The sequence below is a fragment of the Pristis pectinata genome, chromosome 7 (genome assembly GCF_009764475.1).
Source record: "Pristis pectinata isolate sPriPec2 chromosome 7, sPriPec2.1.pri, whole genome shotgun sequence".
Taxonomy (NCBI): domain Eukaryota; kingdom Metazoa; phylum Chordata; class Chondrichthyes; order Rhinopristiformes; family Pristidae; genus Pristis; species Pristis pectinata.
Window position 1 is genome coordinate 2,767,473 of NC_067411.1, and position 14,565 is coordinate 2,782,037.

Sequence of the window (14,565 nt, forward strand, 5' to 3'; positions counted from 1 at the left end):
GACCAAGGAACAGCAGCAAGAGACCACTCGGCCCCTTCAAGCCTGTCCACCCCTCAGCGAGACCAAGGCTGGCCTGACTTTAACATTGTCTCCACACTGCTCTCTGCCCCCGGTGACTTTCCACCCACCAGCTGATCCAGAATAGATCTACCTCTGCCTTAAAAACATTCAAAGATCCTGCCTGCACCGCTATGGGCAGGCACAGTAGTGTAGAGGTCAGCTTAATGCTTTACAGTGCCAGCGACCTGGGTTCAATTCCGGCCGCTGTCTGTGAGGAGTTTGTACGTTCTCCCCGTGTCTGCGTGGGTTTCCTCCGGGTGCTCCGGTTTCCTCCCACATTCCAAAGACGTACGGGTTAGGAAGTTGTGGGCATGCTATGTTGATGCTGGAAGCGTGGCGAAGCTTGCGGGCTGCCCCCAGAACACTCTACACAAAAGATGCATTTCACTGTGTGACTAATAAAAGTCTTATCTTATCTTATTTGGGAAGAGAGTTCCAAAGAGCCGTGACACTCTGAGAAAAAATATTTCACCATCTCTATGGGCAATCGCTCAGATTCAGATTCTTCTTCAGGGGAAACATTGTCTCCTCTCCCAGCCTGTCAGGACGCTAGTGATCTGATCAAAGACTCATCAAGTCATACAGCCCAGAAACAGGCCCTTCAGCCCATCTTGTCCAGGCTGACTGGGATCCCTATCTATGCTAATCCCATTCCAGTGCCCCTTACATTTTTCCTATCCAGGTACCTGTCTGGCAGCTCGTTCCACATACCCACCAGCCTCTGTGTGAAAAACCTATCCCTCGGATCTCCTTTACATTTCTTCCCTCCCACCTTAGACCCATGACCTCTAGCTCTAGACTCCTCTGCCCTGGGATAAACCTCAATAAGGTCACCGCTCAGTCCCGACCTTCCAGTGAGAACAAACCAGCCTGCCCAACCTCTCCTTATAGCCACAGCCCAACGCTCCAGGCAACATCCTGGTGAATCTCTTCTGCACACTCTCTGTTGATGCCACATCCTGCAGTGTGCCGATATGTTTCCGTCAAGCTCAGCCTGTCCAAACTTTCCTCATGTGAGAGAGAAGACCCAGCGAGATGGAGATGGACCGTTCCCTGTGAAACTTGAGCCCCCATGATGTTCTCAGCTGACTAAAGTACCCGCAGAATGTGTTCCACCTGAGGAGGCCAGATACAGGGGACATCTTCTCCAACTGGGGAGGTGACTATTTTCAGGGTATTGTCAATGCATTGATGGATAGATGTTTCCCCCAGCTGAGGATTCTGCGATTCGGAATCATGAATTAATACAGCAAGGAAACAGGCCCTTCGGCCCAACTGGTCCATGCCGACCAAGGTGCCCACCTAAGCTAGTCTCACGCCCATATTTGGCTCATATCCCTCCAAACCTTTCCTATCCATGCACATATCAAAATGTCTTTTAAATGTTACTGATGCATCTGTCTCAACCACTTCCTCTGGCAACTCGTTCCATATACCTACCACCCTCTATGTGAAGAAGCTGCCCCTCAGGTCTCTTTTAAATCTCTCCCCTCCCACCTTAAACCTATGCCCTCTAGTTTTTGATTCCCTTTCTGTGGGAAAGACTGTGTGCATTCACCCTGTCTACGCCCCTTGTGATTTTATACACCCCTATAACGTCGCCCCTCATTCTCCTATGCTTCAGGGAATAAAGTCCCAGCCTTCCCAACCTCTCCCTATAACTCAGGACCTCGAGTCCCAGCAACATCCTTGTAAATCTTCTTTCCAGCTGTCACAGCCCCAGGTGTTCAGGGCTCACCTGTTCAGGAGGAGAAGTTTCCATCGCAAAGGGTGATGACCTGTTGGAGCTCTCTGCCTCGAAGGCGGATGGAGATTCAGTCACTAAGGTCATTGAAGAAATGTATAGACCGATTCCCGGAATGAAGGGATTCTGGGGACGGTGCAGGAAAATGGTGCTGAGCTAGGTGGTATTCACAGCACCAGAGACACGGGTTCAATCCTGACCTCAGGCGCTGTATGTGCAGACTTTCCATGTTCTCCCTGTGTCTCTCTGTCTCTGCTCCTTACTATGACTGTACGACTCTGGTTTCGTGAGCTCCTCCTTCCTGTTGGTGGGAAACAGACTGGGGTCGTTCGCTCAGGAACATAACCCCTACCCAACTGACCATGGGGTGAGCAACTCAGTAAATGTCATCCCTGCCTTTACAGGACCGATGTTTGAAGAGTTCAAGGCGTCTTCCTGTAAAAGGGTATCCAGCAGAGAAGGTTCCCAGAAACACAGCCAAAAGAAATACGGATTCTGGCCTGGGATATTTCTCCAGCTTACAAAGGCTGCTTTATTAATTGGCCCATGAATCAGGATAAGACCAAAAAATGTTTTTTATATAATCATTCAAGGGATGTGGGTTTCGCAGGCTGAGCCAACATTTAATCGCCCATCCCTAGTTGCCCTTGAGAAGGTGGTGGTGAGCTGCCTTCTTGAACCGCTGCAGTCCCTGAGGTGTGGGTGTACCCGCAGTGGTGTCAGGGAAGGAGTTCCAGGATTCTGACCCAGCGACGGTGAAGGAACGGTGAGATATTTCCAAGTCAGGACAGTGGGTGGCCTGGAGGGCAACTCCCGGGGGGTGGTGTTCCCCAGGATTTTGCTGCCCTTTGTCCTTTTCTCAGGAATCAGAATCAGGTTTATTATCACTGACACATGACATGAAATGTGTTGTTTTGCAGCAGCAGTACAGTGCAGGACATAAAAATCTATAAATTACAAAGATAAATAAATAGTGCAAAAGAGGAATAACGAGGTAGTGTTCATGGGTTCACGGACCATTCAGGAATCTGACGGCAGAGGGGAAGAAGCTGTTCCTGAATCATCGAGTGTGGCTCTACAGGCTCCTGTACCTCCTCCCCGATGGTAGTAACGAGAAGAGGGCATGTCCCGGGTAGTGAGGGTCCTTAGTGATGGATGCCGCCTTCTTGAGGCACCGCCTCTTGAAGTCCTCGGCAGTAAGGAGGGTTGTGTCTGTGATGGAGCTGGCTGAGTCTACAACTTCCAGCTGGGAGAGGTGGTGGGTTTGGAAGGAGCTGTCTGAGGAGTCTTGGTGAGTTGCTGCAGTTCATCGTGTAGATGGTCCACACTGCTGCTGCTGTGTGTCGGTGGTGGAGTGGGTGAGTGGGTGTGGATGGGGTGTCTATCAGGTGGGCTCCTGTGTCTCCGTAAGAACAATGGGGCGGAGGGGAAAGGGCAGTCCCAGTGGTGGGACATCTTGCAGCAAAAAGAGTATGAGGGCAGTGGGGGGCCCTTGACTGAGAGGGAGAAGCAGAGGAAGGCTGAGCCGAGGCAAGATTCCACGTGGGGGTCCAGGCCTCTCTGATACTGCTGCCAGAGTCAATCTGGGAAAGGAAACAATCCAGGTGATCCAGTGGATCCATTCAGATCATTCCCAGGAGCACCCTCAGAGATCGAGGCAAAGTTCAGACCAGGTCATCCACCACTGTGGACATCAGACCTGGTCAGCGTCTGGTGCCAGCTCCGTAGACAGCATGATGTCCTTTTAGGCTTCGCTGGAAAACTCTCAGAAGCCAAAGGTGGAGAGATTGGAATGGGGGCAGAGGAGAATGGGGAATTAAAGTGGCAGCAATGGGAAGCTCAGGATCATTTCCGTGCATGGAACACAGGTGCTCCACCAAGAGATCACCCAATCTGTGTTTGGTCTCTCCAGTGTAGAGGAGACCACAGTGTGTACACTGAATGCAGTGCACTGGACTAGAAGAAGAGCAAGGCGAATCACTAGTTCACCTGGAGAGACTGTTTGGGTCCCTGGATGGTGGAAGGGAAGAGGTGAGAGGACAAGTGTTGCATCACCTGCCGTTGCATGGGGAGGTGCTGTAAGAAAGGAGCTGTTTGCGTGGCCAACCCAACTACTGATTGCTGTGTAGTGCACTGACCCCGACCCTAATGCATCTTGTTCAGGGGATAAGATCTGGCATCCTGACCCAGCCTGGACTATGTGACTCCAGACCCACACAGATATGGGTGACAATTAACAAGCACACTGTTCACTTGTGACCAAGCACTGACCAGTGGTTAGTAGTGACCCACCTCCGGCTCACAGATGTTCCTAGCAGCAGCCACATCCCCACCGTGAATGAAGCGGTGAAATTCCTGAGGCTGAGTACAAATCCTGGGCTTGGTGTGAACCACACTTCTCCTCTTGACACATTCACCAGCACCCCTCCCTCGATCTTATCCCCTTCCCACAGTCTGGAACCGTTGAATCAAGGCGCCTCTCTCTACCACATCCAACTTTGCCATTTCCTTGTCCGAAGATATCCTGTGTGGCCCAGTCCCTGTTGTTTCTGGAGATAGTCTTGCAAAGTTTCTCTGGACATCTTACATTGTCAGTGTAGATTGGTAGGAAATCCAGCCTAAGATGGTCAGTGACTGTGCCTCGGTCCAAGTGGCAATCCTGAGCAGAGGTTCTACCTCATTAGGAGTTTGAGGAGATTCAGTATGTCACCAAAGACACTTACAAATTTCTACAGATGTATGGTGGAGAGCATTCCCACTGGTTGCATCACAGCCTGGTGTGGAGAATCACAAGAGGCTGCAGAGGGTTGTAGGCTCAGCCAGCTCCATCACGGGCACAAACCTCCCCACCATCGAGGACATCTTCAGGTGGGAGGGAGATATGTGGGACACAAAGGTTACCAGTGCAGGAATCCGATAAGTAACGAAGGGTGATAGTGGGGGACGGCAGAGACTGAAGACGCTGGAATCTGGAACGAAAAGCAAACTGCTGGAGGAACTCAGCGGGTCAGGCAGCATCCGTGGAGGGAAATGTACCGATGGAGGGTCTCAGCCCGAAACAATGACTGTCCATTTCCCTCCACGGATGCTGCCTGACCTGCTGAGTTCCTCCAGCAGCTTGTTTTCTGGTCCAGGTGATAATGGGAAACATCAGGGGAGTGGTGTCGGGCAAGTGAAAGCAGAACTAGATGGGGCGGGGAAGGGGGGGTGGGAAGGGGGAGGGTCAGATTTCAGCATCTGCAGTTTCTTGTGTCTCTTGAACCTTTTCCTCTGTCCCCCTGGTAACCTCTTACCATGACAGGGCTCTGGACAGGGTGTCTGTTTTGGGGGTCTGGGGGGTCAATCAAGCAGACCTTCCAAAACCATGTGTGCCCCATGAATAAAATTAATCTCCACAAGGCGCAATGTTACCTGTGTGACCCAGTGTCAGTGGGAGAGGATTCCATGTACAACTCTGTAAAAAACATCTTACAACCTTTGAAGAACTGAAACATGAGCTCTGTTTCTCTCTCCACAGATGCTGCCTGGCCTGCCAAGTGTTTCTATATTTTCTATATTTATTATTTTCTAACTCTGCCTTTTAGTGGCAATGTTAAATTGCCAGCCCTTTCCAAAGTCCTATTCAGAGAATATGGTTTTTCATTCTGTACCTTTTGTATTTTGGGAGGTCAAATGAAAAAGTCCACAGCAAATGGCAGGACAGATGTACTGCGGGATCTTGGGGTGCGAGTCCATAGCTCCCTGCAAGTGACAACAAGTAGATAGGCTGGTAAAGAAGGCATATGGTAGGCTTGCCTTTAGTAGTTGGGGTGTTGTGTAATAGGCAGGACGTCATGTTGCAGCTGTATGAAGCTTCGGTCAGGCCACACTTGGAGTATTGCATGCAGTTCTGGTCGCCCCGTTACAGGGAGTACGTGGAGGCTCTGGAGATGGTGCAGAAGTTCAGCAGGATGCTTCCTGGACTGGAGAGAATCAGTTCTCGGAAGGGGTTGGACAAACTGGGGTTGCTCTCTCTGGAGAGTCCGTGGCTGAGGGGAGACCTGATAGAAGTTTATAAAATGATGAGAGGCACAGATGGAGTAGACAGTCAGAATCTATCTCCCAGGGTGGAAACGTCAAATACTAGAGGGCATAGGATTAAGGTGAGAGGGGGTAAATTGAAAGGGGATGTGCGGGGCAAATCTTTTACACAGAGAGCGGTGGGTGCCTGGGACAGGCTGCCAGGGGTGTGAGAGCCTCCACTCTGTGTAAGAAACTTGCCCTGCGCATCCTCTTTACGCTTTCCCCCTCTCACCTTAAATGCACGCCCTGACGCAGCGGGGTAGGTAGGGAAAACAGGCAGTGTTGCACAGAGAGAGGGGGGAGGTGTGGGGAGGGGACTGCGGGCTGCAGCCCCTGGCAGAATGCACGGGGGGCAGCGGGGGGAACCATTGCATTCGGGGAGTTAGCATTGCTGCTCCTGTTTGCGATGCAATTAAAACAGTACGGCTGCAATTTTTTGGAAAGATCTAGAACACATGTGCCTGTGAAAACATATAGCTGGGACCCCCAAGGAATGTATATTCATGGTTATCTCTGTGACTTAGGAAAATATGCCAAAATGGCATTAAATGCTCCTGATTACATGCTGGTTGAGTTTGTATTCATTGGCTCCATGTGTGTCTCTCTGAGGTCAGTGCCTGGGGACCACAGCTCTGTGTGAAGGGCAACTTTCATAAAATACAAACATAAGACACAGTAAAACACTCAGCAGGTCAGGCAGCATCTGTGGAGGGAAATGGACAGTTGCCATTTCAATGGGAGTCCATCGCAGTCCAGGTGAAGCATCGACGGTCCACTTCCCCCCACAGACACTGCCTGACCCGCTGAGCTCCTCCAGCATTTTGTGTGTTGTGACCTTTGATCAGAACTGGAAGTGTTAGAAATTAAACATATTTTAGGTTATATAAAAAGGGCGGAGGGGTGGACAGACGGAAGGGGATGTGTGTGGTCGGCTGGAGACCAAGAGGAGGAATGACACTTGTGCGTTTTGGAGCTGGCTGAGAGAGGGTGCTGGAGGGTTGTCAATCTCAGTCACCTCCTTCCGTTTACACCTTCTCCAGACAGGTGAGCTGAGGACAAGAGGAGCAAGAGAAGTGCAGTGCCGGACTGCAGATACTGGAAACCTGAAATAAAACAGAATGGTGGGAATACTCAACAGGTCAGGCAGCATCTGTGGAGAGACAAACACTGAGCTAATGTCACTGGTGGATAACCTTTCACCAAAACCAGCAAGTACTGATCCAAAGTGGAAAGCTGCCCATCTGACATTGTTGAGTTCAGTGTTGGGTACCAAGGCAGCAATGCAGGTGAATGTGAGGTGCTGTCTCTTGAGCTGATGTTGGAACAGTGTCAGAGGCTAAAGACAGAGTGTGAGAGTTAAAGCAAGAAGTGTCTGAAGTTCAGGGTCACTCCTACAGACTGAACAGAAATGGTCTTTGTTTGATTCAGATTTAGATTCGTTTAATGTCACATACATCAGGGTGCAGTGAAATTCCTTGCTCGTGTGAAGTTCGCAGAACGAACAGTGTAATAAATACAACAATAAATACAGTGTTGAGCACAAAACAGCAGAACGGGGCAAAGACTGTGGTGCAGTCTGAAGTAGTGCAAAAAGAAATGCTACAGTGACAATAATGGAAGAGGTGGAGTTAAGTGTCCGAGAATGTGGCAGCCCCTCTGGGAAGGGGGTGTGACAGAGGTGACTGGTTCAGGAGTCTGACAGCAGTGGAGAAGAAGCTGTTCCTGAGTCTGGACGTCGGGGCTTTGAAGCTCCTGTGTCTTGTCCCAGAAGGTAGAAGAGAGGAAAGGGAGCTTTCAGCTCTCACTTCACTCAGCTGAAGTGTGAGGTTATACCAGAGCCTTCTCCTTCTCTTCTATCCGGATGCATCACGGCTTGGTACAGCAGCTGCTCTGCCTGGGACCGCAAAAAACTGCAGAGAGTTGTGGACACAGCTCAGCACATCACGGAAACCAGCCTCCCCTCTACGGACTCTGTCTACACTTCTCGCTGCCTCGGTAAAGCAGCCAACATAATCAAAGACTCCTCCCACCCCAGACATTCTCTCTTCTCCCCCCTCCCATTGGGCAGAAGACACAAAATCCTGAGATCACGTACCACCAGGCTAAGGCTACTTAATGGTCTCCTTGTTTGATAAGATGGACTCTTGACCTCACAATCTACCTCTTCGTGGTCCTTGCACCTCATTGTCTACCTGCACTGCACTTTCTCTGTGGCTGTAACACTTTATTCTGCATTCTGTTTTCCTTTTGTACTACCTCGATGTACGGAATGATTGGTCTGGATGGCACAAAAACAAAAGCTCTCAGTACATGTGACAATAATAAACCAATTACCAATATCGATACCATTATTATTCCATTGAATCCCAATGGATCAAAACCCTTCCCTCACTCTCAGTGGGAGAATCCCATTGGATCGAACCCTTTTCCATTGTCTCCCAGATTTCCATTCCCATTTGTGGAGCTGTTTCCTGATTTCCCCGCTGTACGGCCCAGTTCCGACCTTGACGATCCCTCCACTCCCACCCACATACTTTAAACCTTTCAGTCTGGTGGATTGGATCCCACTCCCCACCGAACCCTTCCAGCCCCAGTATTGTTCTGCTGGGCTATAACCACCGCTCCCCCCTCCCAATCTCTGCACACCGCCCTGGTCAAACCTGTGTCAACGGAAGCTTTGCTCGTTCCCCAGGCACACTCTGAAGTAATGACCAATTATCCCTTTTGATTGCCTGGCTGGCTTTCTTGAGCTGGTTCAGGCTGACCACAGAGACTCTAAGTCTCATCGGTGTAATGCCGAACTTGCATTATATCACGGTCATAATCGATCAACTGGTCCCGGGGGTCATCAGGAGGGAAACCAGCACTTCATCTCTGGCCTGTTTCCAACCAGGAACCATCACCCTGCACCATCCCAGCATCATAATTGCATCTGTGCTCCATCAGAACTTGAAGCATTCATTAGGCTAAAAGACAAGCATTTTATACTGAAAGCAAGAGCGGAAAGTGGCAGTGGAGTGATTGCTCAGCGATAAACCAGAATCCTGGACAGAGGTTCTGGTAACTGCTGCCAATGTCCTGTAATGTCTCCTCTATCTTTGGGGGAGGGGTGGGGAGGTCAGTGGGTGAGAGGGAATCAAGGCTCAGGGGTAGGAGGAGACACCACCCACATCTCCATGGTGGGACCAACCAGCTGCACATTAGACCAATAAACACAGGCCTGGTATACTAGATATAGGCCAGACACAAGAAACACGGGCCTGGTATACTAGATATAGGCCAGACACAAGAAACACAGGCCTGGTATACCAGGCACAGGCCACACACAAGAAACACAGGCCTGATATACCAGGCACAGACTAGAAACAATAAACACAGGCCTGGTATACCAGACGCAGGCTAGCAACAATAAACACAGGCTTGGTATACCAGACACAGGCCAAACACAATAAACACAGGCCTGGCACTCTATTCACAGGTCAGAACATCACAAACACAGTCCAGACTCCATGCCATGTTAAATCTGAGAGCATCACTTATGCCGGGTAAGGAGTGGGTATTTGGAGCAGATGGTGATGCTGGGGTTAGCCAAAACCTTGTCAGTCAAGGGGCAGTTCTGAGGATGTGGGTGGGTGGGGTCTTTGATTATGTTGGCTGCTTTACCGAAGCAGTGAGGAGTCTCCATAGAGGGGAAGCTGGTGTCCGTGATGTGCTGGGCTGTGTCCACAACTCTCTGCAGTTTCTTGTGGCCTTGGACAGAGCAATTGCCGTCCCAAGCCGTGATGCATCCGGTTGGGATGCTTTCTATGGTGCATCTGTAAAAATTGGTGAGGGTCATTGTGGACATGCCGAATTTCCTTAGACCATATTCCTGGGAATTTCCAGAGTTGTGGGATCGAATCCAGGAACTGCAGCTGTGGAACTGCCTGCTTTAAATTCTGGAAGGTATTTTTAAGACAACCGTGAGGCTTTTCCCGTGCATTTTTATCTTTGCATGGCTTGTCCCCAAGAGATGCCATGGGTCGGTCATGTACTTGTGTAGTTCACGGGCTCCTTCGTCAGACCCCAGCAGCATCCACTGCCTGATCCCAGTCCCTGCACCTGACACACCACAATTCCTCAGCCTCGGTGTATTTGCAGTCAACCTTAAGGGACCGATTAACAGACCCAGACCCCTAGCCAATGCTTCTGCTCACTGCTGGTGGTCAAGGCTTAAATATGCATAGTTATTCCAAGAAATACCAAAGCAAATTATTCAGGTCCATCTCAGAGTTGACTGATTGTGAGGTGGTTTACTCTGGTGAGGCTGAGATCAATACAGGGCAGATCAGGGAGTGAGTGACAACACAGGATTGGGTTGTCCCAGCTCTACCCTCGAAATAAATGAGGCTTGTAATCAAATCAGGAAGATGCAGAAGCTGGAAATCTTGAAGGACAGAAATTTCCGGAGATACTCAGCAGATCAGGCAGCGTCTGTGGAGAGAGTGGGTCACTGGTATGGAGCAGCACACAAAATGCTGGAGGGACTCGGCAGGGCAGGCAGCGTCTATGGAGGGAAATGGACAGTTGATGTTGCGGGTCGAGACCCTTCATCATATTGGAATTGATTTTTGTTGTCACATGTACCGAGATACAGTGAAAAGCTTTGCATGCAATCCAGAGAGATCATTCTATACATAAGAACATCTTTTAGCATATGAGAGGTCCATTCACGAGTCAATAGAAGCTGTCCTCGAGCCTGGTGGTATGAGTTCTCAAGCCCAGCAGGAGAGGGGAGATGAGAGAATGACCATCATTGGAGGGTTCCTTGATTGAGGGCTGCTTTCCCGAGGTAGTGGGAAGTGCAGACTGCATCAGTGGAGGGGAGGCTGGTTTGCATGATGGACTGGGCTGTGTCCACAACTCACTGCCATTCCTAGTGGCCTTGGGCAGAGCAGTTGCTGTGCCAAGCCATGATGCATCTGGTTAGGATGCTTTCTGTAGTGCTTCTATAAAAATTAGTGAAGGCATCGGGGACATGCTGAATTTCCTTAGCCTTCTAAGGAGGTAGAGGTTCTGGTGAGCTTTCTTGGCCATAGCATCAGTGTGGCTGGACCAGGACAAATTGTTGGTGATGTTTACACCGAGGACCTTGAAGGTCTCAACCATCTCCACCTCAGCACCATTGATATATACAGGGGCGTGTGCTCCACCCTCTTTGCCTGCAGGGGAGTAGGGACACTGGGGGGAAGAGCTGCGTTGCCCAATGTAAGTTCTTTTGTTTAGTAAAGCACATTGTTAATCAAAACCAGTGGTTATTCTCCAGTGTCTTCGGGAGTGAAGGAGGTTACAGAGTTATGGTGTCAGAAGTGCAGCTGACAGAACCATGCAATGTATACTCAGTGTCCGATTCCAAGTACGGAGCGCAGAGTGGGATTGCTCTCAAGGGCACAAAGAAGCAGAAGCAGGAGTAGGCCACTCGGCCCCTCAGCCTACCCCACCATTCAGTATGATCATGGCTGATCTACAGGAGCCTCAACTCCTCTTCTGCAATAGTTACCCTAACCGACAATTCCCTGATCTTTCAAATATTATCTATTTCTTCTTAATGATCTGGCCCCCACAAACCTCTGATATAGAGAATTCACGAGATTCACCATCTTCTGCAAGGAGAAGTTCGGGCACACCTCACATTTATATAAATGTAGAACAGCAGAGCACAACAACAGGCCCTTCGGCCCACCGTCTGTGCTGACCATGGTGCTAAATTAAACTAATCCTATCTGCCTGTACAAGGTTGCCATTCTCAACACTGATCCTCAGCCCCCTACTATACTCCCTATATACTCATGACTGCGTGGCCAGATTCTGCTCTCGCTCCATCTACAAGTTTGCAGATGACACCACTGTAGTGGGGGGTATCTCAAATAACGATGTGTTGGAGTACAGGGAGATAGAGAGCTTAGTGACACTGTGTCATGACAACAGCCTTTCCCTCAATGTCAGCAAAACAAAAGAGCTGGTCATTGACTTCAGGAAGGGGGGCAGTGCACATGGCCCTGTCTACATCAATGGTGCTGAGGTCGAGAGGGTTGAGAGCTTCAAGTTCCTGGGAGTGAACATCACCAACAGCCTGTCCTGGTCCAACCATGTTGACACCACGGCCAAGAAAGCTCACCAGCGCCTCTATTTCTTCAGGAGGCTAAAAGAACTTTGGCATGTCCCCTTTGACTCTCACCAATTCTTACTGATGCACCATTGAAAGCATCCTATCTGGATGCATCACAGATGGTACGGCAACTGCTCTGCCCGTGACCGTAAGAAACTGCAGAGAGTTGTGGACACAGCCCAGCGCATCACGGAAACCAGCCTCCCCTCCATGGACTCTTGTCTACAATTCTCACTGTCTCAGAAAAGCAGCCAACAGAATCAAAGACCCCACCCACCCCGGACATTCTCTCTTCTCCCCCCTCCCATTAGGCAGAAGATACAAAAGCCTAAAAGCACGTACCACCAGGCTCAAGGACAGCTTCTATCCTGCAGTTATAAGACTATTGAACCGTTCCCTTGTGCAATAAGATGGACTCTTGACCTCATAGTTTACCTCATTATAACCTTGCACCTTATTGTCTGCCTGCACTGCACTTTCTCTGTAACTGTAACACCTTATTCTGCATTCTGTCAGTGTTTTGCCCTGTGCAACTTCAATGCACTGTGTAATGAATTGATCTGTATGAATGGTACACAAGTTTTTCACCGTATCTCGGTACAAGTGACAATAATAAACCTGTTTACCAATTTACCATATTTACTGTCCTCTTATCTTTTAGCTACATTCGCTCATTCAAGACTCTCCCACAACCTATCTTATGAGGATAGGTTGAGTGTTGCCATTGTTCATTCCCAGTTGACATAACATGCAGAGTGTTAGCTAAAGTGGCAGTGAATGTGTAGTTCATTTGAGATAACACACCCTGGAATAATAAAGATACCCCAGGCAATGGGTTTCCAGGAAAGTAAGTTATCTAAAGAATTAAGATATAATGAAATCTTTATATTGAGCTGAGTTTACCGATAAACTAGAACAAAGGTTAAGATATTATTGTTTCTTATTGGTCACCAGCCCTCACCAATGTTGTAGGCAACAGCTCAAGAAACACCCTGTGTATGGGGAAGAAGTAGGCTGGAAACCACTTGTGCAGACAGTGCATTGAATGTTTATGGCATGCTCAAGATGAGTCTGGCAGGGACAGAGACAGGGTCAGAGAGGCACAGTGGTGCAGCAGTTAGTGCTGCTGCCTCATGGCTCCAGTGAACCTTATTTGATCCTGATCTCAGGTGCAGTCTGCGTGGAGTTCGTACATTCTGCAACTGTGTGTGTTCCAGTTTCCTCCCACATCCCACAGACGTTATGGTTGGTTAACTCTCTGCAGGAAATTATCTCTTAGTGTAGCAAATGGCAAAAAGATTTTTTAAAAATTGGCGTTGACAGACATACATGAGAGAAAATAAGATGCAAATATACTCTGGTTAGACCACACTCGGAGTATTGTGTTCAGTTCTGGTCGCCTCGTTATAGGAAGGAGGTGGAAGCTTTGGAGAGGCTGCAGTGGAGATTTACCAAGATGCTGCCTGGATTGGAGAGCATGTCTTATGAGGATAGGTTGAGTGAACTCAGGCTTTTCTCTTTGGAGAGGAGGAGGATGAGAGGTGACTTGATAGAGGTGTACAAGATGATAAGAGGCATAGATCGAGTGGACAGTCAGACTTTTTTCCTGGGGGCATAATTTTAAGGTGATTGGAGGAAGGTATGGGAGGATGTCAGGGGTAAGTGCCAACATTTTATCCTGCTCTAAGATCTATCTAACCCTTCCCTCCCACATAGCCCCCCATTTCTCTATCATTCATGTGTCTATCTAAGAGTCTCTTAAATGTCCCTAACACATCTGCCCCCACAACCTCTGCCGGCAGTGTGTTCCACACACCCACCACTCTATGTAAAAAGCTTACCCCTTATACCTTCCTCCAATCACCTTAAAATTATGTCCCCTCGTGTTAGCCATTGTCACCCTGGGAAAAAGTCTCTGACTGTCCACTTGATCTATGCCTCTTATCATCTTGTACACCTCTGTCAAGTCATCTCTCATCCTCCTCCTCTCCAAAGAGAAAAGCCCTAGCTCACTCAACGTATCCTCATAAGACTTGGTCTCCAATCCAGGCAACATCCTGGTAAATCTCCACTGCACCCTCTCTAAAGCTTCCACATCCTTCCTATAATGAGGCGACCAGAACTGAACACAATACTCCAAGTGTGGTCTAACCAGAGTTCTATAGAGCTGCAACATTACCTCGCGGCTCTTGAACTCAATACCCCGACTAATGAAGGCCAACACTCCATACGCCTTCTTAACAACCCTATCAACCTGCGTGGCAACCTTGAGGTATCTATGGACGTGGACCACAAGATCCCTCTGTTCCTCCACATGCAACCCATCCCTCTTGTACAGGTCACCTCTGCCCAAGAAGAGATCCCAATTGTCCAAGTAGCTGAATCCCTCCCTCCTGCACCAGCCACACATTCATCTGTCCTCTCCTCTTAGATATGTGCAGGGAATGGAGGGACATGGGCATTGTGTAGGCAGAAGGGACTAGTTTAGTAGGTGTTTAATTACCAGTTTAATTGGTTCGGCACAATGTTGTGGGCCGAAGGGCCTGTTCCT